Source organism: Mobula birostris, chromosome 6 (assembly GCF_030028105.1).
Source record: "Mobula birostris isolate sMobBir1 chromosome 6, sMobBir1.hap1, whole genome shotgun sequence".
Classification (NCBI taxonomy): domain Eukaryota; kingdom Metazoa; phylum Chordata; class Chondrichthyes; order Myliobatiformes; family Myliobatidae; genus Mobula; species Mobula birostris.
Genome location: NC_092375.1, coordinates 32,059,256 through 32,080,962, shown reverse-complemented (window position 1 = coordinate 32,080,962; position 21,707 = coordinate 32,059,256). Strand labels below are relative to the sequence as shown.

The 21,707-nt window shown below is 40.8% G+C and overlaps 1 protein-coding gene across 2 annotated transcripts in view; it reads left to right on the top strand.

The window, feature by feature from the left end:
- Nucleotides 1-21,707, top strand: part of tmem45a (transmembrane protein 45a) — an 88,667-nt gene that overhangs the window by 23,394 nt on the left and 43,566 nt on the right. Inside the window, exon 2 of one of the 2 annotated variants that reach the window (XM_072260125.1) lies at nucleotides 18,416-18,484. The exons of the other annotated variant lie outside the window; for it this stretch is intronic. The gene's annotated coding sequence lies outside the window, so the exon portion shown is untranslated. The remainder of the gene's footprint in view (nucleotides 1-18,415; nucleotides 18,485-21,707) is intronic. 2 annotated transcript variants of the gene reach the window in all.

The window sequence follows — 21,707 nt, the reverse complement described above, 5'->3', positions numbered from 1 at the left end:
GATTGCAGCAGGACTTAGACAAATTGGAAGTATGGACAAAGAAGTGGCAGATGGAATACACTGTTGGGAAATGTATGATAATGCATTTTGGTTAAAGGAACAATAGTGCAGACTATTTTCTAAATGGGGAGAAAGTTCTTTTTAAATCTTTTTATTGAATAAGTATACGAAAAGGTAAGCCATATAGGCACTAATACACTGTTAGAATATAATAAAATTACAGAAGATATTAATACAAAAAAATACAAACAATGTAATTTAAACATAACGTACCAAGGTAACATAATAGTATACTAATTTTTATATATATATCAATAGAGAAAAGGAAAAAAAAACCCCAAAAAAAACCCACCGTGCAACTAAACTAAAAGCAAAGCAAAGCAATGGACTAACTTGAAACCAAACAGAGTTAAAAAACTTAAAATCACGTCCTCGATCCCGACCTCCATTAAAAACAGTAAAAAAAAACCAAGAAGGGTATATATTACATTAAATGAAAATATTGAATAAAAGATGTCCAGGTCTGTTCAAATTTAAATGAGGAGTCATAAAGATTGCTTCTAATTTTCTCCAAATTTAAGCATAATATCGTCTGAGAAAACCAAAAAAAGGTAGTTGGAGCATTAAGCTCTTTCCAATGTTGTAAGATACATCTTTTCGCCATTAAAGTAAGAAATTCAATCATTCTATGGGCTGAAGGAGAAAGATTACTGGAAATTTTAGGTAGTCCAAAGATAACAGTAATAGGGTGAGGAGAGATATCTATATTCAATACCTTGGAGATAATATTAAAAATGTCTCTCCAAGAAGTTTCCAGAGTAGGACAAGACCAAAACATATGAGTTAAAGAGGCTATCTGCCCCGGACATCTATCACAAAAAGGATTAATATGAGAATAAAAACGAGCTAATTTATCTTTGGACATATGTGCTCTATGAACAACTTTAAATTGAATTAGGGAATGTTTAGCACAAATAGAGGAAGTATTGACTAATTGTAAAATCTGCCCCCAGTCATCCACAGAAATAATAGAACCCAATTCTTGTTCCCAATCTGACCTAATCTTATCAAATGGAGCTTTCCTAAGTTTCATAATGATATTATAAATAATAGCCGATGCACCTTTCTGACATGGATTAAGTTTAATTATAGTATCTAAAATGTATGTAGGAGGAAGCATTGGAAAGGAAGAAAGTATAGTACTTAGGAAATTTCTAACTTGTAGATATCTAAAAAAATGTATTCTTGATAAATTATATTTATTAGATAATTGTTCAAAAGACATAAGGGAACCAGCTAAAAATAAATCCAAAAACCGTGAAATACCCTTAGTCTTCCAAATTTGAAAAGCACGATCCGTAAAAGAGGGAGGAAAAAATATGTTACCTAAAATAGGAATCGCTAGCCCAAATTGGTTAAGATCAAAAAATTTTCTGAATTGAAACCAAATACGTAAGGTATATTTAACTATCGGGTTAGACACCTGTTTAAGGCGTTTCAAATCAAAAGGAAGAGAGGAACCTAAAATAGAGCCAAGTGTATAGCCCTGAACAGATTGTAATTCCAATGCTACCCATTTAGGAATGGATAGTATATCCTGGTCAAGTAACCAAAATTTCATATGTCGAATATTAATTGCCCAATAATAAAATCTAAAGTTAGGTAATGCTAAGCCTCCATCTCTCTTAGCTTTCTGTAAATGTATTTTACCCAGTCTCGGGTTTTTATTTTGCCAAATAAATGAAGAAATTTTTGAGTCAACTTTATCAAAAAAAGATTTTGGAACAAAAATTGGTAATGCCTGAAATATATATAAAAATTTTGGCAAAAAAACCATCTTAACTGCATTAATACGACCAATCAAAGTTAAATATAAAGGAAACCATTTAGATGAAAGTTGAATAATATGGTCAATTAAGGGTAAAAAGTTAATCTTAAATAAATGTTTGTATTTACAAGTAATTTTAATCCCAAGATATGAAAAATAATTATTAATCAATTTAAATGGAAAGTTATGATATAAGGAAAGTTGTTTATTAATCGGGAAAAGTTCACTCTTTCTAAGATGTAATTTATAACCTGAAAAAAGACCCAGTTGTGCTAATAGCTCTAAAACAGCAGGGATGGATTTTTGGGGATTAGAAATATATAAAAGTAAGTCATCAGCATAGAGTGATATTTTATGGGACTTTAAGCCCCGAGTTATCCCAGTAATATTTGGAGATTCTCGAATGGCAATTGCAAGAGGTTCTAATGCAATATCAAATAATAAAGGACTAAGAGGACACCCTTGTCGAGTACCTCGAAAAAGAGGGAAAAAAGGTGAGCTTAGAGAGTTAGTACGGACCAAGGCCACAGGAGAATGATGGGGAGAAAATTCAAACATCAGAAGTGCGGCAAAACTCCCATATGGTTAATTCTCAGATTGAGTCTGTGGTAAAGAAGGCAAATGCAATGTTGGCATTTCTTTCAAGGGGAATAGAATATAAAAACAAGGAGATAATGCTGAAACTTTACAAGACACTAGTAGGCCGCACTTGGAGTATTGTCAACAGTTTTGGGTCCCTTATCTTGGAAAGGATGTATTGTCATTGGAGAGAGTCCAGAGGAGGTTCAGGAGGATGATTCTGGGAATGAGGGGGTTAACATTGCATTTGGCAGCTCTGAGCCTGGACTCATAGTGATTTAAAAGAATGTGTGGGGATCTAATTGAAACCCACTGAATGTTGAAAGGACTAGATAAGGTGGATGGGGAGAGGATGTTTCCTCTGGTGGGGGTATCCAGAACTAGAGGGCGGTGTCTCAAAATTGAGGGGTGACCTTTTAGAACAGAGGTAAGGAGGAAGTTTTTTAGCCAGACAAAGGTGAATCTGTGGAATGGTCTGCCATAGACTGCGGTGCAGGCCCAGTCCATGGGTATATTCAAAGTGGAAGTTGACAGAGTTATGATTGGAATATGCTAATAGGGCAGGTATATGGGGTTGAATAGGATCTGGGATCAGCCATGATGAAATGCTGGAGCAGACTCGATGGGCTGAATGGTTAATTCTGCTCCTATGTCTTGTGGTCTTATGGACTTACTGGCCTATAATTTCCTTTCTTCTGCCTCTCTCCCTTCTTGAAGAGTGAGTGACATCTACAATTTTCCTGCCCTCCGGAACCATGCCAGAGATTCTTGAAAGATCGTTAATGTTTCCACAATTACTTCAGCCTCCTCTTTCAGAACCCTGGGGTGTACACCATCTGGCCAAGGCGATTTATCTGACTTTAGACCTCAGTTTCCCAAACACTACCTTTGAACTATTGGCAACTTCACGTACTTCTAACCCCTAACACACTCAATTCTGGCATACTGCTAATGTCTTCCACAGTGAATACTGATGCAAAATACTTATTCAGTTCATCTGATATTTTCTTGTCTCCCATATAAGAACATAAGACAAAGGAGCAGAAGTCGGCCATTCGGCCCATCGAGTCTGCTCTGCCACTTTATCATGAGCTGATCCATTCTCCAATTTAGTCCCACTCCCCAGCCTTCTCACCATCACCTTTGATGCCCTGACTATTCAGATACCTATCAATCTCTGCCTTAAATACACCCAATGACTTGGCCTCCACTGCTGCCTGTGGCAACAAATTGCATAGATTCACCACCCTCTGACTAAAAAAATTTCTTCGCATTTCTGTTCTGAATGGGCACCGTTCAATCCTTCAGTCATGCCCTCTCGTACTAGACTCCCCCATCATGGGAAACAACTTTGCCACATCCACTGTGTCCATGCCTTTCAACATTCAAACTGTTTCTATGAGGTCTCCCTTCATTCTTCTAAACTCCAAGGAGTACAGTCCAAGAGCGGACAAACGTTCCTCATATGTTAACCCTCTCATTCCTGGAATCATTCTAGTGAATCTTCTCTGTACCGTCTCCAACGTCTGCACATCCTTTCTTAGATAAGGAGACCAAAACTGCCCACAGTACTCCAAGTGAGGTCTCACCAGCGCCTTAGACCTCAACATCACATCCCTGCTCCTATACTCTATTCCTCTAGAAATGAATGCCAACATTGCATTCGCCTTCTTCACTACCGACTCAACCTGGAGGTTAACTTTAAGGGTATCCTGTATGAGGACTCCCAAGTCCCGTTGCAACTCAGAACTTTGAATTCTTTCCCCATTTAAATAATAGTCTGCACATTTATTTCTTCTGCCAAAGTGCATAACCATACACTTTCCAACATTGTATTTCATTTGCCACTTCTTTGCCCATTCTTCCAATCTATCCAAGTCTCCCTGCAGACTCTCCGTTTCCTCAGCACTACCAGCCCCTCCACCTATCTTCGTATCGTCAGCAAATTTAGCCACAACGCCATCTATTCCATAATCCAAATCGTTGATGTACAATGTAAAAAGAAGCGGCCCCAACACGGACCCCTGTGGAACACCACTGGTAACCGGCAGCCAACCAGAATAGGATCCCTTTATTCCCACTCTCTGTTTCCTGCCAATCAGCCAACGCTCTATCCATGTATGTAACTTTCCCATAATTCCTTGGGCTCTTATCTTGTTAAGTAGCCCTATCAAAGGCCTTCTGAAAATCCAAATATACAACATCCACTGCATCTCCCTTGTCTAGCCTACTTGTAATTTCCTCAAAAAATTGTAATAGGTTTGTCAGGCAGGATTTTCCTTTAAGGAATCCATGCTGAGTTCTGCCTATCTTGTCATATGCCTCCAAGTACTCTGTAACCTCATCCTTGACAATCGACTCCAACAACTTCCCAACCACCGATGTCAAGCTAACAGGTCTATAATTTCCTTTTTGCTTCCTTGCCCCCTTCTTAAATAGCGGAGTGACATTTGCAATCTTCCAGTCCTCCGGGACCATGCCAGAATCTATCAACTTTTGAAAGATCATCGCTAATGCCTCCGCGATCTCCACAGCTACTTCCTTCAGAACACGAGGGTGCATTCCATCTGGTCCGGGAGATTTATCTACCTTTAGACTATTCAGCTTCCTGAGTACTTTCTCTGTCATAATTGTGACTGCGCACACTTCTCTTCCCTGCCACCCTTGAGTGTCCGGTATATGACTGATGTCTTCCTCAGTGAAGACTGATGCAAAATACTCGTTCAGTTCCTCCGCCATCTCCTTATCTCCCATTACAATTTCTCCAGCATTTTCTATCTGTCCTATATCTACTCTCACCTGTCTTTTACTCTTCTACCTCTCCAGCATCATTTTCTAGCAGTCTTGTCTTTCTTTTACACCTTATATATCTGAAGAAACTTAGTATCCTCTTTAGTATTATTAGCTAGGTTACCTTTATATTCCATCTTTCCTTAATGACTTTTTTTGATTACCTTCTGTTGGTTTTTAAAAGCTTCCCAATCCTCTAACATCCACTAATTTTTGCTCTTTTATAAGCCCTCTCTTTGGCTTTCGTGTTGGATTTGACTTCCCTTGTTAGCCACGGTTGTGTCATCTTGTCTTTAGAATACGACATCCTCTTTGGGATGTATATATCCTGTGCCTTCCGAATTGCTTTCAGAAATTTCAGCCATTTCTGTTCCGCCACCATCCCTGCCAATATTCCTTTCCAAGCAATTCTGGCCAACTTCTCTATGGTGCCTCTGTAATTCCCTTTACTCCACTGTAATACTGATACACCTGACCTTAGCTTCTCCTCCTCAAGTTTCAGGATGAATTCGATTACTTTTGATTACTTTCCCCAGGGGTTCTTTTACCTTAAGCTCTCTGATCATGTCCAGTTCATTGCACAACACCAATGCAGAATGGCTGATCTCTTAGTGGGCTCAACCATGAGCAGCTCTAAAAAGCCACCTCATAGAAATTTCTCTTCTTGGGATTCAGCACCAACCTGAATTTTCCTAAACTACCTGCAAATCGAAATACCCCATGACTGTTGTAACATTGCTCTTTTGGCAGGCATTTTCTATCTCCCATTGTGATTTGTAGACCACATCCTTGCTATTTGGTGGGGGGGGGGGAAAGGGGAAGAGTCTGTATATAACTCCCATCAGGGTCTTTTTATCTTTGCAGTTCCTTATCTCTACCTACAATGATTCAACACCTTCTGACTCTGTTACTTCTTTGTTATGATTTGCTTTCATTTTTTACCAACAGAGCCACGCCACCCCCTCTGCTTACCTGCCTGTCCTTTCGATACAAAGTCTATCCTTGGATGTTAGCTCCCAGCTATAGCCGCCTTTCAGCCACGATTCAGTGATGCCCACAACATCATGCATGCCAATCTATAACTGTGCTACAAGTTCATCTACATTATTCTGTATATTGCATGCATTCAAATATCACACCTTCAGTCACCCTTTTCAATATTGTTCACCTTTTACATTGCACCTTATGCTGTTGACTGTAATTTGCTCTATCATTAGCCTCTTCTTGCTAGCAGTCTCCCTACACACTGCCTCTGTTTGTAAGCCAACAGCCCGTCCTCAGCACTATTGCTCTGATTCCCATACCCCTGCCAAATTAGTTTAAACTCACCCAAACAGCTCTAGCAAACCTGCCCTCAAGGATATTGGTCCTTCATGGGTTCAGGTGTAACCTGTCCCTTTTGTACTGTTCGTTCAGTCTCCAGAAGAGATCCCAATGATCCATAAACTTGAACCCCTGCCCCCTGCATCAGTTCCTCGGCCATGCATTCACCTGCCAAATCATCCTATTCTTGCCCTCACCAGCATGTGACACAGGCAGCAATCCAGGGATTACTGCCCTAGAAGTCCTTTTTTTAATTCAGCTTTCTGCCTAGCTCCCTAAAATCTCTCTTCAGGACTTCCTCACCTTTCTACCTGTGTCATTGGTATCTTCTAGAGGAGGAAGATGCCAAAGATCACTTGATGTTTTGACTTTCATAGTGCTTTGAGGGCCTCACGCATGCATTGTCACCAAGTCTACGGAAGCAAATCTGATATTTTAGAACAGGACAGGATTACTCAAAAGTACTCATTATTTCGAAATCTGGATGCAGAAGTAATGGGCACCTCCTTTTAAAGTCTTTCTCTACCACTGATGCAAATAATAATTAGTTGAACCACTCCCATTTCTTCACCCCTTGATGTAAATTCTTTGTTACAAAACAAGAGCTGAACACTGAAAATAGATGAAAGGACTCTTGATTTGTTATAATTACTTCATGGCAAAATTACAGTTTACGTCTTAGCTCATGTCTATTTTGCAAACATTTGGTTTCTCTCCCTCTTGAATTTTTTTAGTTGGAGTATGAAAGGGGAAAAGCATGAAAACTTGGCATAGCATGTTATTTTACTCTGGCTGATAATATGTAAGAAATTATTATTCCAGAGAGCAGACAGTCTCTATCAACAGCACACATGTTATATTTAAATTATTCTTTATTATGTGGGAGGCTGGATGTAAGTGAAGTTACAGCTGAAGACTTGGCATCATTATCCTCATAATCTACATCCATCCTCTCCTTCCATTTTGGACCGAACATGTTTTACTCCATGCTGTATGTTTTTGCTTTAAAATTATTTGTCCTATCTCGCGCTCAATTAGAAATGTATGTGTGTAACAGTATTTGCATGACAAAATCGTTCAAAGTTAAATGTATTATCAGAGTATATACATGTCACCACATACAACCCTGAGATTCTTTTTCTGTGGGCATACTTAGCAAATCTATAGAACAGTAACTGTAGAGGATCAGTAAACTGTAAACATCAGGATCTAATCCGTGTACATGCAGATATAAATAAATAGCAATAAATAATGAGCATTAAACAACAAGATGAAAGAGTCCTTAAATGAGTGTAGTTATCCCCTTTCGTTCAAGAGCCTGAAGATTGAGGGGTGGTAACTGTTCTTAAACCTATTGGTGCGAGTCCCGAGGCCATTGTACCTTCTACCTGATGGTAGCAGCGAGAAAAGAGCTTGGCCTAGGTGGTGAGGATCTTTGATGATGGATGCTGCTTTTTTACGGCAACATTTCATGTAAATATGCTCAGTGGTTGGGAGGGTTTTAGCCTTGATGCACTGGGCCGAATCCACTACCGTTTGTAGGATTTTCTGCTCAAAGACATCGGTGTTCCCATACTGGGCCATAATACAGCCAGTCAGCACACTTTCTACCATGCATCTCCGGGAGATGGATCTTAAATATGAATGGTTCTTAAATGTGAAGTATTTTCAAATATTTCTGTTTTATAAACCTAAACATGTAAATTAATGAGAGCTCTGTTTCTGTTTCCACAATGGGGACATAACTTTAGGAAGATAATATAAATAGTATTAAAACTCTCAAATGAGTGAGACAGCAGGTTGTGAGGTAAAAGAGGTGTTGCAGAAATCTAACAAAAGATTGAGTGTTGCCTTTGCGGAATATCTGTTCAGTCCACAAATGTTATCCTGGGCTTGTTGTTTGTCACTTTTAATTCTTCACTCCCCTTTTCACATTGTTTTCATTGAATTGAACAAATTCAGAAAGCCAGCTGATGCTGTTTTGAACTGGCCACTTCTGATGAGAAGCCATCTACCTCTAATGTTAATCCAATTTTATTTGCTGTTACTGTATGTAAAATATTTAATTGTTTCAGATTTTCAGCTAACATGTTGCTTCTCTTTAACAGCATGCAGGAGAAACAATCATGATTTTGGGGCAACCTTGACTCCATCCTATCAGAGATATCACCTTTCCCCCTGAATTGTAAAACAAGTTATAATTCTGTTGAAAAGTCATCGATGCGTAACATTAATTCTATTTATTTCTCCATAGATGCTGCCTCAGCAGTTGAGTGTTTCTGAGTATTTTCTGTTTCATTTTCAGTTACGAAAGGCAAGCTAGTTTAAGGTAGATTGGGAATCTAGGTTAAGGTTTGATGGAAGATGAACAGTGGTTAACACTTCTTCTCAAGAAACAGTTTATAGACCTGGTTCTTGTCATCAACAAAGTTTTTCTTTTCCCCCACTGCTGGAATTCTTATTGAGATACAAGATTATGTAGGCCAGAAATAGGGCCTTTGGTTCATCAAGTCTACACTGACTATCAATGATCTATTTGCATCAGTCCCATTGACCAGCATTTGGCCTCCTTTCCATGTCTTGGCAAGTAGTTGTCATTTATCAGTACAGGTTTCCCCCCGCCATCTGAAGGTAGAGCGTTCCTATGAAATGGTTCGTAAGGCGGAATGTCGTAAAGCGAAGAAGCAATTACCATTTATTTATATGGGAAAATTTTGTGAGCGTTCGCAGACCCAAAAATAACCTACCAAATCATGCCAAATAACACATAAAACATAAAATGACAGTAACATATAGTAAAAGCAGGAATGATACGATAAATACACAGCCTATATAAAGTAGAAATACTTTTCCACAATCATTACTGAACTGTTCGCCGAAGCAAAAATCTCACGCAAGCGCTGTTGGCAAAAACAGTCTCTCCAGTAACCTTTAAGCTATGAAGATGCCAAATCATACCAAATAACACGTAAAAATACACAGCCGACATAAAGTAGAAATAATGTATGTACAGTGTAGTATCACTTATGGGAATCGGGAAGACAGCGCCGAGCGCACAATGGTGTGTTAGACTTGTCGGAGTTTGGGTGGTGCAGTGGCCCCCACCCTTCGGGCTGCTGAGCGATACGTTGCCGTGAAGAACGCAGGGGTCCAGCGGTAGCCGGGAGGTACACAGCACATCTTTAAGAAAAAAGCCGAAACAAACATGCTAATTAATTAGGTGCTGCCCGTAATTGTCGGCCCAGATCAGTGCCGATTTCCGATTGCGTCATCTCTGATCTGGGCCGACAATTACGTGTCGGCGGCACCTAATTAATTAGCATGTTTATGATTTTGAAAACTCCTGTCCTTTCTGGTCTTGAGTTTCAGAAAATGCATTTTCTCTCATGAGACCATCAGACATAGGACCAGAATTAGACCATTTGGCCCAAGTCTGCTCCGCCATTCAATCATGGCTGATCTTTTTTTCCCCCTCTTCAGCCCCACTCCCCGGCCTTTTCCCTGTAACCTTGAAGCTGTAGCCAATTAAGAACCTATCAATCGCTGCCTTAAATACACCCAACAACCTGGCCTCCACAGCTGCCTGTGGTAACAAATTTCACAAATTCACCACCCTCTGGCTAAAGAAATTTCTTGTATCTGTTTTAAATGGACACCCCTCTATCCTGAGGCTGTGTCTTCTTGTCCTAGACTCCCCCACCATGGGAAACATCCTTTCCATATCCACTCTGTCTAGGCCTTTCAACATTCGAAAAGTTTCAATGAGAACCCTCTCATCCTTCTAAATTCCAGTGAGTACAGACCCAGAGCCATCAAACGTTTCTCATATGATAATCCTTTCATTTCTGGAATCATCCTTGTGAATCTCTTCTGAACACTCTCCAATGGCAACACATCTTTACTTAGAGCCCAAAACTGTTCACAATACTCAAGGTGAGGCCTCACCAGTGCCTTATAAAGCCTCAGCATCACATCCCTGCTCTTGTATTCTAGACCTCTTGAAATGAATGCTAACATTGCATTTGCCTTCCTCATCACTGACTCAACCTGCAGGTTAACCTTTAGGGTGTTCTGCACAAGGATTCCCAAGTCCCTTTGCATTTCAGATTTTTGGATTTCTCCCCATTTAAAAAATAGTCAGCACATTTATTTCTACTACCAAAGTGCATGACTATGCATTTTCCAACATTGTATTTCATTTGCCACTTTCTCTTGCCCATTCTCATAATCTGTCGATGCCTTTCTACAGCCTACCTGTTTCCTCAATACTAACTGCTCCTCCACCAATCTTCATCTCTCCTGCAAACTTGGCAACAAAGCCATCTATTCCATCATCTAAATCATTAATATACAGCATGAAAAGAAGCGGTCCCAACACTGGCCCCTGCAGAACACCACTAGTCACTGGGAGCCAACCAGAAAAGGATCCATTTATTCCCATTCACTGCCTCCTACCAATCAGCCAATGCTCTAACCATGTCAGTACCTTTCCTGTAATAACATGGGTTCTTAACTTGGTAAGCAGTCTTGTGTGTGGCACCTTGCCAAAGGCCTTCTGAAAGTCCAAACATATAACATCCACTGCATCCCCTTTATCTATCCTACTTGTAATCTCCTCAAAGAATTCCAACAGGTTCATCAGGCTGGATTTTCTCTCAAGGAAACCATGCTGACTTTGTCCTATCTTGTCCTGTGTCACCAAGTACTCCATCACCTCATCCTCAACAATTGCTTCTAACATCTTCCCAACCACTGAGGTCAGGCTAACTGGTCTATAGTTTTCTTTCTGCTGCCTTCCTCCTTTCTTAAAGAGTGGAATGATATTTGCAATTTTCCTGTCCTCTGGCACCATGCTAGAGTCTAATGATTTTTCAAATATCATTAATCATGCCTCCACTGCTATCTCTTTCAGAACCCTAGGATGCAGTTCATCTGGTCCAGGTGACTTATGTACCTTCAGGTCTTTCAGCTTTTTAAGCACCTTCTCCCTTGTAATAGTAACTGCACTCACTTCTCTTCCCTCACACCCTTCAACATGGTACACTGCTAGTGTCTTCCACAGTAAAGACTGATGCAAAATATTCATCTCCTTGTCCTCCGTTATTATTTCTCCTGCTGCATTTTCCAGTGGTCCTATATCCACTCTCATCTCTTTTTATTTTTTACATACTTGGAAAAAGCTTTTCCTGTACACTTTAATATTGTTTGCTAGTTTGCTTTCATATTTCACCTTTTCTCTCATTCTTTTAGTTCCTTTTCTGTAGGTTTTAAAAGCTTCCCAATCCTGTCTTTCCATTAATTTTTGCTTTGTTGTATGTCCTCTTTTGCTTTTACATTAGCTTTGACTTTCCTTGTCCGCCACGGTTGTACTATATTGCCATTTGATTATTTCTTTGTTTTTGGAATACATCTATCCTGCACCTTCCTCATTTTTCCCAGAAACTCAAGCCATTGCTGCTCTGCTGTCATCCCTGCCAGCATCTCCTTCCAATTTACTTTGGCCAACTCCGGTCTTGTACCACTGTAATTTTCACAGAAATACTGCTTAATCAGGCTTTACTTTCTCCCTATCAAATTTCAAGTTGAACTCAATCATATCGTGATCACTGCCTCCTAAGGATCTTTTACCTTAAGCTCCCTAACCACCTCCGGTTTATTTTTTAGCACCCAATCCAGTATAGCTGATCCCCACAGTAGGCTCAATGATAAACTGCTCTAAAAAGCCATCTCATAGGCATTCAACTACCTCCCGCTCATGAGATCCATTTCCAACCTGATTTTCCCCAATCGACCTGCAAGTTGATATCTCCCGTGACTATTATAACATTGCCCTTTTGACACACATTTCGATTTTCCCCGTTGTGATCTGTGGTCCACATACCAGCTACTGTTGGGAGGTCTGTATATAACTGCCACCAGGGTCCTTTTATCCTTGAAGTTTCCTAAGTCAACCCACAAGGATTCAACATCTTCCAATCCATGTCACATCTTTCTACTGATTTGATGCCATTCTTTACCAGTAGATCCAGGCCACCCCCTCTGCTGATCTTCCCGTCCCTGTGATACAACATATAACCTTCAACATTTGGCTCCCAACTACAACCGTCCTTCAGCCACGACTCAGTGATGGGCACAACATCATACCTGACAATCTGTAATAGTGCAATAAGATCATCCACCTTATTCCTTATACTCCCTGCATTGAGATATAACACTTTTGAGTACTGTATTTGCTACCCTTTTTGATTCTGTATCCCTAATGCACTGATACTCGTACTGCTGGCTGTAATTATGTCCTGTCATCTGCCTGCCCTTCCTGACAATCTGACTGCATACTATCTTTGCTTTTATACCATCCATCCTATCCTGAGTTCATTCACTCTGATTCCCACCCCCTGCCACATTAGTTTAAACCCTCTCCAACAGCTCCAACAAACCTGCTTGTGAGAATATTGGTTCCCCTTGGGTTCAGATGCAACCTGTCACTTTTGAACAGGTCATACCTCCCCCAGAATAGATCCCAATGATCCAAGAACCTGAAGCCCTGCTCCCTGCACCAGCTTCTCAGCTATGCATTAATTTGTCAAATCATTCTGTTTCTACTCTCTTTTCTGCATGGCACAGGTAACAATCCAGAAATTGCTACCCAGGAGGTCCTACTTCTCAGCTTTCTACCTTGCTCTATAAATTTTCTTTTCAGGATCTCTTTGCTTTTCCTTTCTACGTCATTGGTATCAATATGTTCCAAGACATCTGGTTGCTCTCTCTCTCCCTCCAAAATGCTGTGGATGAGATCTGAGATGTCCTGATACTGGAACCTGGGAGGCAACATACCATTCGCGTGTCCCGTCCACAGAATCTCCTGTCTGTTCCCCTGAATATTGAGTCCCCTATCAATACTGCTCCCCTCTTCTCCTTCTACGCTACAGACCCATGCTTAGTGCCAGTAACCCCTCCATGGCATTCCCCTTGGACAGCATCCCCCACAGCAGTATTCAAAACGGTGTACTTATTATTGAGGGGAATGGCCACCGGGGTGCACTGCGCTAACTGCCTATTCACATTTCCATTTCTCCTGACAGTCGCCTCCTGCCACTTAGGGTAACTATTTCCCTGTAACTCTGATCGATGATCTCCTCACTCTCCCGTACAAGCCGGAGATCATCCAGCTGCTGCTCCAGATCCCTAACATGGTCTCCAAGGAGCTGCAGCTGGAAGCACTTCATGCAGATGTAGTTCCCTGGGAGACTCTGGGTCTCAGAGGACTCCCAACATCTGGCATGAAGAACACACAACGGCCATTTACTACATCAGGTGCAGTAAGAGGGGAACCTTAACAAAAGCTTAACCGGAGCCAACACCTCTATTGAGCTAAAGCCTGACACCTATACTCTCACCACTGGCCTACTCCCAACAATGGCCGCCGTGCCTCTCCCTTCCGTACTTTTAAACAAGTGTAGCTGACCTCCAAGAAACCATGTCGCTGTGGCCTGTTCCTGCTGATTGGGCCATCAGATAGTCCTCATCCACATGTCATCTGACCGGGATAAAAATTAATTCTTGTGATTTAGACCCATCGGAAAAAGTTAGTAATCTGTTAATAATTAGTAAATTGTTCATTACTTTGATATTTCATGCCTTTAAAAACACATTAGTCTTGAAAAGAAAGAAGCAGGAGGCATGACCCAGTCTAAATTATAGCACTTTCTTATGGGACAACAGATATTGTGAGGATGTGAACTTTGTTGCTGTGTAGAGCATGAGAAAATAGGTGTTTTACTTGCTTTAAACTTGTAGTAATGTAGACATTGTCTCAATGTCTGAGAAGCTTTGGGGACTGGTTTCAGAGCAAAATTTTAGAAAGTAAATACTTTTTGTAGAGATAAGTGATTCCAGTTTGTGTTCAGGCTTCGTGGACGTCGAGTTAACTCTACAGTTCCTTGTTCAAATAACGATTCATTATTTCTTGGTCTCAGCTGAGCAGCCAATCTTGGCTGTCAGTGTTTAATTTGGTTTTATTTTATTTGAGTTTCAAGTGTAATCTATCGATCTTTATGGACATTAGATATTGAAAACCTGTCAGTGTGTGGATATGAATCTATGCCCTCTGGTTCCTTAGAACAGAGCAAAGAAAACAAACTTCCCTGACTGCAACAGAAATAAAAAGAACTCTGCTACAGTAACTAGACAGATTAATACACCAAAAGTAGAATGAGTTAAGTGTTGTCAACCCTAGGGATTTATGATTGTTGACCTATTTCTATACCAGAGAGGCAGCACTCATCCCAGCTAAATGGTCGTGAAGTACGTTGATTACTTTTGTGTGTGTGTGTGTGTGCGCGTGTGTGTGCGTGTGTGCACGTAGGCTTTTGCATACAGAGTTCTCTGAAACTGAAACCATCTGCTGTGGAAATTGCCATTTGTAGACTGTGGCCTGGCTCCACACAAAATCCTGAGCAAACATACTTCCTTGTAAGTGATGGAAGACTGTTGTTTGTTCTTGTCATTAGGAACTGACACTGAGGCTAGTCAGTCAAGTTTTTTTGACTGATGGTGCTTGCAGTCATTTTGAACATTTGACATAACTGTATTCCAGGATATAGGATTTCAGGGTTGATTGGCAAAGTTGTAGCTTCTAACAGCTTGGGGGTAATAGTTAAACTAAGAGGGTGGAATTGTGGATGGACGGAACAGTAGAAAGAGGTGGATGAACTAAGTGTTGGAAAATGATAGAGAGAAAGGGCAGGAAAAGAAGAAGAACGATCAGATGGTGGGATAGGAAGGAATCTAGTAAACGCTCATGACCATCAAAAAGTAGAACACAGCGCTCCAAAAACTGATCACCACAACTACCAAGAAATATAAGTAGCTGTCCACTGCTGAGAGAATTTGGTGGTCTGGTGGCTATGTCTTTGCTGAGGTGGGTTTTGAGGGATGTGCTTCTCATTTCCCTTTCTGCACAAAATGCCATAAACATGCTATCACATCTCAAACAGGTGTACATAGCTCCCATAACTGACATTCTGACAATGCACTGAAAATGGCCTGATATCAGGGGGGAGCTTGGGAAGCAGGAAGGAAAAGGAGCAGGGAGAGTAGTGGAGAAAGCAGAGGTGATGTGAATAAACATCACGGTACAGGCTCTTTGACTCACAACCTTTTAAGCTACTCTAAGAACAATCTAACCTCTCCATTCTGTATAGTCCTCCATTTTTCTATCATCCAAGTGCATCTGTAAGAATTTCCTAAAAGGCCCCTAATGTATCAGCCTCAACCATCGCCCCTGGCAAAGTGTCCCACACATCCACTACTCTCTGTGTGGAGAGTGGGGGGACTTGTCTCTAACATTTCACTATACTTTCCTCAAATCATCTTAAAATTACATACCCTTGTGTTAGCCATTTCTACCTTGGGGAAACATCTCTGGCGATCCCCTCAACCTATGCTTCTTATCATCTTCTACGCCTCTATCAAGTTAACTTTCATTGTCATTTGCTCAAAATGGAAAGCCCTGGTTCGCTTAACCTATCTCCATAAGACATGTTCTCTAATCTAGGCAGCATCTGGTAAATCTCCTCTGCACTCCCTCAAAAACTTCCACTTACTTCCTACAATGAGATGACCTGAATGAACACAATATTTCAAGTGTGGTCTAACCAGGATTTTATAGAGCAGCAACGTTATCCCATGGCTCTTGAATTCAATTCCTGACTAGTGAAGCCAATGCACCATGAGCCTTCTTAACAACCCCATCAACTTGTATGGCAACTTTGAGGGATAAATGGACATGGACCTCAAGATCCCTCTGTTCCTCCACACTAGAGTCCTGCCATTAACCCTGCATTCTGCCTTCAAATTCAATCTTCCAAAGTGAATCACTTCACACTTATCTGGATTGAACGCCATCTGACACTTGTTGGCCCAGCTCTGCATCTTTCTACATTATCCACAACTCCACCAACCTTTATGTAACCTACAAACATACTGCCCCCTCTTCCATTTCCTCATCCAAGTCATTTATACAAATCACAAAGTTCAGGGGTCCCAAAATAGACCCTTGTGAAACCCCGCAAGTCACCAACCAGCAAGTAGAATACATCCCATCTACTACCACCTTTTGCCTTCTGTAGGAAAGCAAGTTCTGAATCCATGCAGCCAGTTTTCCCTGGATTCAATGCCTCCTGACGTTCTGAATGATCCCCCCTACTAGGGGGAAACTTATTGAATGCTTTACTAAAGTCCATATACACCACTGCTCTACCTTCATCTATGTGCTTTCTCACGTCATCAGAGAATTCAGTCAGGCTCATGAGACATGTCCTGACCTTCAAAGTCATGCTGACTATTCCTAATCAAACTACAAATGCCCATAAGTTCTGTCTCTAAGAATTTTCTCCAGTAATTTGTCCACCACAGAAGTAAGACTCACTGGTCTGTATTTCCAGGATCTTCCCTACTCCCTTTCTTGGTTAAAGTAGTATTTGCCGCTCTCCAATCACCTAGTACTATACCTGTAGCTAGTGAGGACCAAAGATCATTGCCGAGGGCACAGCAGTTTCTTCCTTTGCTTCCTGTCGTAAACTGGGCCATATCCTGTCCAGCCCCGAGGTTTTGCCTGTCCTAATGTTTTTCAGAGGTTTTCCAGTACATTCTCTTTTGCTTAATGTCAACGCGTTCTACATGAGGAAAGAAGAAAATCTGAAGAGGTGAAAGGGATCTAGGAGAAAATGGTAATTGATGGTTTATAAAGGAGAAATGGGGGTAAGGTAAAGAAGAAAGAAGGGAGTCACAGACAGCTGAATGGGTAAGAAGTGGTAATGTGGGGGAAATAGTGGGGAGATAAGGGAATAGATTTGCTAGCAATACCATATCAATTGGGGTGCTTTGTAGTTAAGTGGTAAAATTGGGACTTTTCTCACGGAATTATCTTAGCACTGCAGCGACAATGATTTAATCTGGACCAATTTTGATTTGATTGCTATCTCTGAGTAATTTGTACACTTAATTCAAACTGATTAACACAGGGTTTTGTGTTCGATGACCTCCAAAATAATTCAATTGAAACCTAATCTCAGAGTAATTCCACCTGCCCCCCCCCCCCGCTGCCCCCATTGGTAAATGCTGAAGAAAATGTTACTGGGTCAGGCAAACAAAACCAAAATCTCTGACATCCCCTCCCCCAACCTCTGATTGTTGAAACCCAGCATTGGCAACCCAAACTCTTGTTTCCACCAACAGCCTTCCCTACCACTGAGGAATCTGGAACAACGAAAGTCCTTGAGAGTCCCTAATTGCCCTGGAGCCAGTCTCCCTTGAAACCAACCCAACCCCCTTCTCCCATATGCTCACACCCCATTCACTCCAGACACTTCCTCCAATTGATTTCTGAAGACCAGCTCTGCCTTCCTCCTCTGCTCCCTACACACACCTTCCTTTTCCAACATTGCCCTCACCCACACGTTCTGCCAAGATGTGAATCTGGCCAAGTGCCATTTGGGACACTGAATTTTTACTTAAATGTAGTCCTGTTTCTTTGCAATCATCTGAACTTTGCCAGGCACTCACCTTTTTGGAATAATATTGTGATTATATCATATTTCCTCCTTCCCTTTTCTGTTTCTAAAGCCTCAAACCTCTTTGTAATTACTGTTGCCAAATATAGGGCACTGGGGTGGGGAACAGGAAGAAAAGTGGAAAGGTCTGGAGTCATCTCAAAAGCTGGTATTCATATTGTAATTGATAGATATTTTAAGTATAATTTGATTATATTATCTTATGAACAGTAATGCCACATTTTACTTTTCAGATGTGCAGCATTGGTGCCCGTCTAATCTGTTTCAAATCATAATGGATTCTCTGTGTCTATTTGAGTGTTAAAGTTGTTTTCTTCTGCAGGTGATGTGGCACAGACTGAGTGAGTTATTCAAACAGAAACAAAGGTCGCTTGTTGGCCATTGACAGCAGGTACAGTATCACGTCTCCCTAATGCTTACCTAATCATGTGACTAGTTCCTCTGCATTCCCCCAAGCTTTGCTAAGAATAATGAACTATTATTAATTCCACTTTTAACATTTGACTCTGTCATGCTGATTAGGGAGCTTTGTACATTCGTTAAAAATAACACCAAAGAATATTTCAAAACTTATGATGTTGATAAAACTTGTGTTAAATGATGTTACACTGAACTGGTAATTTGAATTAAATGCTGCAGACATTCTTAGTTTATATTTAAAAGACTAATGATGAATGTTGGCATCTATGAATCTAGATTTGCAAAGGTCACATCCTTCGGGAATGAAGAAATCTGAGGGCCAATGAAAAATCCCTTTCCTTCAGGCACATGTAATTGGATCCTATTTCCAACCCAGAATTGTTTTGACCCTGCCTCTTTTTATAAACACAGTAATTCTAAATTAATATTGCAAGAATAAGAGCATATGATATATTGCTATATAACTAATATACAGGGCCTATAAAAAGTATTCACCCCTCTTGGACGTCTTCATGATTTGTTGTTTTACAACATTGTATCTCAAAGGATTTAATATGGCTTTTTTGACACCAATCAACAGAAAAAGCCTCTTCTGTGTCAAAGTGAAAACAGATCTCGTCAAAATGAACTCAATTACAAATATATGAAACACCCTGGTTTCCTTGGCTGTGGAAGTCTAGGGAAGACCCTCTCAAGAACCACCAAACTCATGAGATTGAGGTAGCTCGACACCGCCCCGAACCCCCTGTTTGTATGGATGCTGTGTAATTTACTACCCCGTTACAAATTAGTGCCACAAAATGACAGACAGTACACTGCATACAACTAAAGGAATTATATTTATGAATCTTAACTAAAGGGTTAGTAAGGAATAACAAAAGGAAAAGGGCCCATTCTAATTAAACAGACAAACGTGCACAAGTTGGAGCTCATCTTGAACTTCTGTCACTCGCACACCACCTTCCGATCGTCGCTCGCAATCCATCTTGAACAAACGGGTCTCCCACTGGATTGTATGCTACGACCTGTTCTCCCCAGTGCCTTCTCTCTCCATCTCCCGCCAAAAAAAAGCCCCCGAGCCCAACCTTAGTGTCCCTCACCAGAGAAACCTCCCCTTAATTCGACCATCCTAATTGGATGGCACACATTTCTCCTCATCGCTTATCTTAAACAATAACCCAAACAAGCTGAAAATGGAGCAAGCTGGAAACAAGCTGTTCTTGCAGAATTACCTTCACAAGCCTTCCAGGGGCTGCTGCAGTGAAGCATCCCCACAGCATGATACAGACACCACCATGCTTCAAAGTAGGGATGGTGTGTTGTTGATGTGTGGTGTTTGGCTTATGCCAAACGTAGTGTTTAGTCTGATGGGCAAGAAGCTCAATTTTGGTTGCATCGGATCATAGAACCTTCTTCCAGCTGACCTCAGAGTCCCCCACATCCCTTCTGGCAAACTCCAGCCGAGATGTGAGTTTTATTTTTCAACAATGGCTTTCTCTTTGACACTCTCCTATAAAAGCTATGACTGGTGAAGCACCTGGGCAACAGTTGTATGTGCAGTGTCACCCATCTCAGCCACTGAAGCTTGTAACTCCTTCACAGCTGCCCTAGGTATTCTTGGTGGTCTCTCTCACTAGACCCCTTCTTGCACGGTCACTCAGTTCTTGAGGACAGCCTGCTCCAGGCAGATCTGCAGCTGTGCCATATTCTTTCCATTTCTTAATCATTGACAACTGTACTCCAAGGGATATTCAGTGACTTGGCAATTTTCTTGTGTCCATCTTCTTGTGTTCATTTAATGACCTTTTCGCAGAGTTGTTTGGAGTGTTCTTTTGTCTTCATGGTGTTGTTTTTTCCAGGATACTGACTCACCAACAGTTGAACCTTTCAGATATGGGTGTATTTTTACTCCAATCAATTGAAATACTTTGACTGCACACAGGTGATCTCCATTTAACTAATTATGTGACTTCTAAAACCACTGGCTGCACCAGTGATGGTTTGGTGTGTCATATTAAAGGGAGTGGGGTTGAATACTTGTACAATCAATTATTTTGTGTTTTATCTGTATAATTAATTCAGATCATTTTGTAGAGATCTGTTTAAACTTCGCAAAATTCTTCTTCAGTTGATCAAGGTAAAAAACAATAAATCCACTGTAATTCAATGTTGTAAAACAATAAAACATGATAACTTCCGGGGGGGGGGCGGTTGTGAGTACTTTTTTATATATGGGCACTTTTAACTATTTTTTGCTTCTTAATTCTTCCCAAACTCTAAATATTGTGACCTGCCTTCATCCTTTCCATCCCTTCCAAGTAGTCTGAAGGCTCCTTGCTCACAGTTCCATGTGGGAATGGATGAGAGTTATGGAAATGGGCATTCGGAGAGGAAGGTTGGGAGTAGGCTTTGCAATCCTGTAGCTCATTCACGCAATTGTCTTTATGTCCTTTTCTTCTGGCTGCATATTTTGATGTTTTTGTATGTTTGTTTCTGTATATTTTGGCATTGCATACAATAGCTACAGCATGAAAGGAGGATGTTTGATTTATCTCGTTCGTAATCCCTACCATTAGCCACCCCAGCCCTGCCAAACCTTTTCTTTTGGATACTTAGCTAGTTTCTTTTTGAGCAGCACAATTGCAACTAAACCCAAACCACTCATGGGTTCTGAAAGAAAATTATCATATGCCTTTGATCTTGACCCCTATGCTAATAGGTTTTCAGCTCTCCTGTCTGTGCTCTTCATGATTTTAAATACTTCTATCAGACCCCTTAGCGCCTCTTCTGTTCCAAGGAGGACAAACCATTTTTCTCTAATCCATTTACTTAACCCTGGAATTATATTGATAAACGCCTCTGTGTTTAATTCTCTCTCCAAAACCTTCACGTGCTTTTTAGAGGAGTGCATTCAAAATGACCACCACATCTCTGAGCTAATATTTAAAAAAAATACATAATGGACTTCTATGACTCATTTTCTCTTGTACACTTTGCTCTGGTTTATAGAGGCAAAGCTCTCGTAGGCTATTTCAACCACTTTCTTAACCTACACTGTCTCTTTCGAGTTCAAGTTTAATTGTCATTCAACCATACGTGAATATGCACCACCTCCCTGCTATCTCACCCCACTGTTCAGCAGTAAACTAGTGAGCAGGACTTGCAGCATTCCACTCCTCCAATGTCCAACAGGG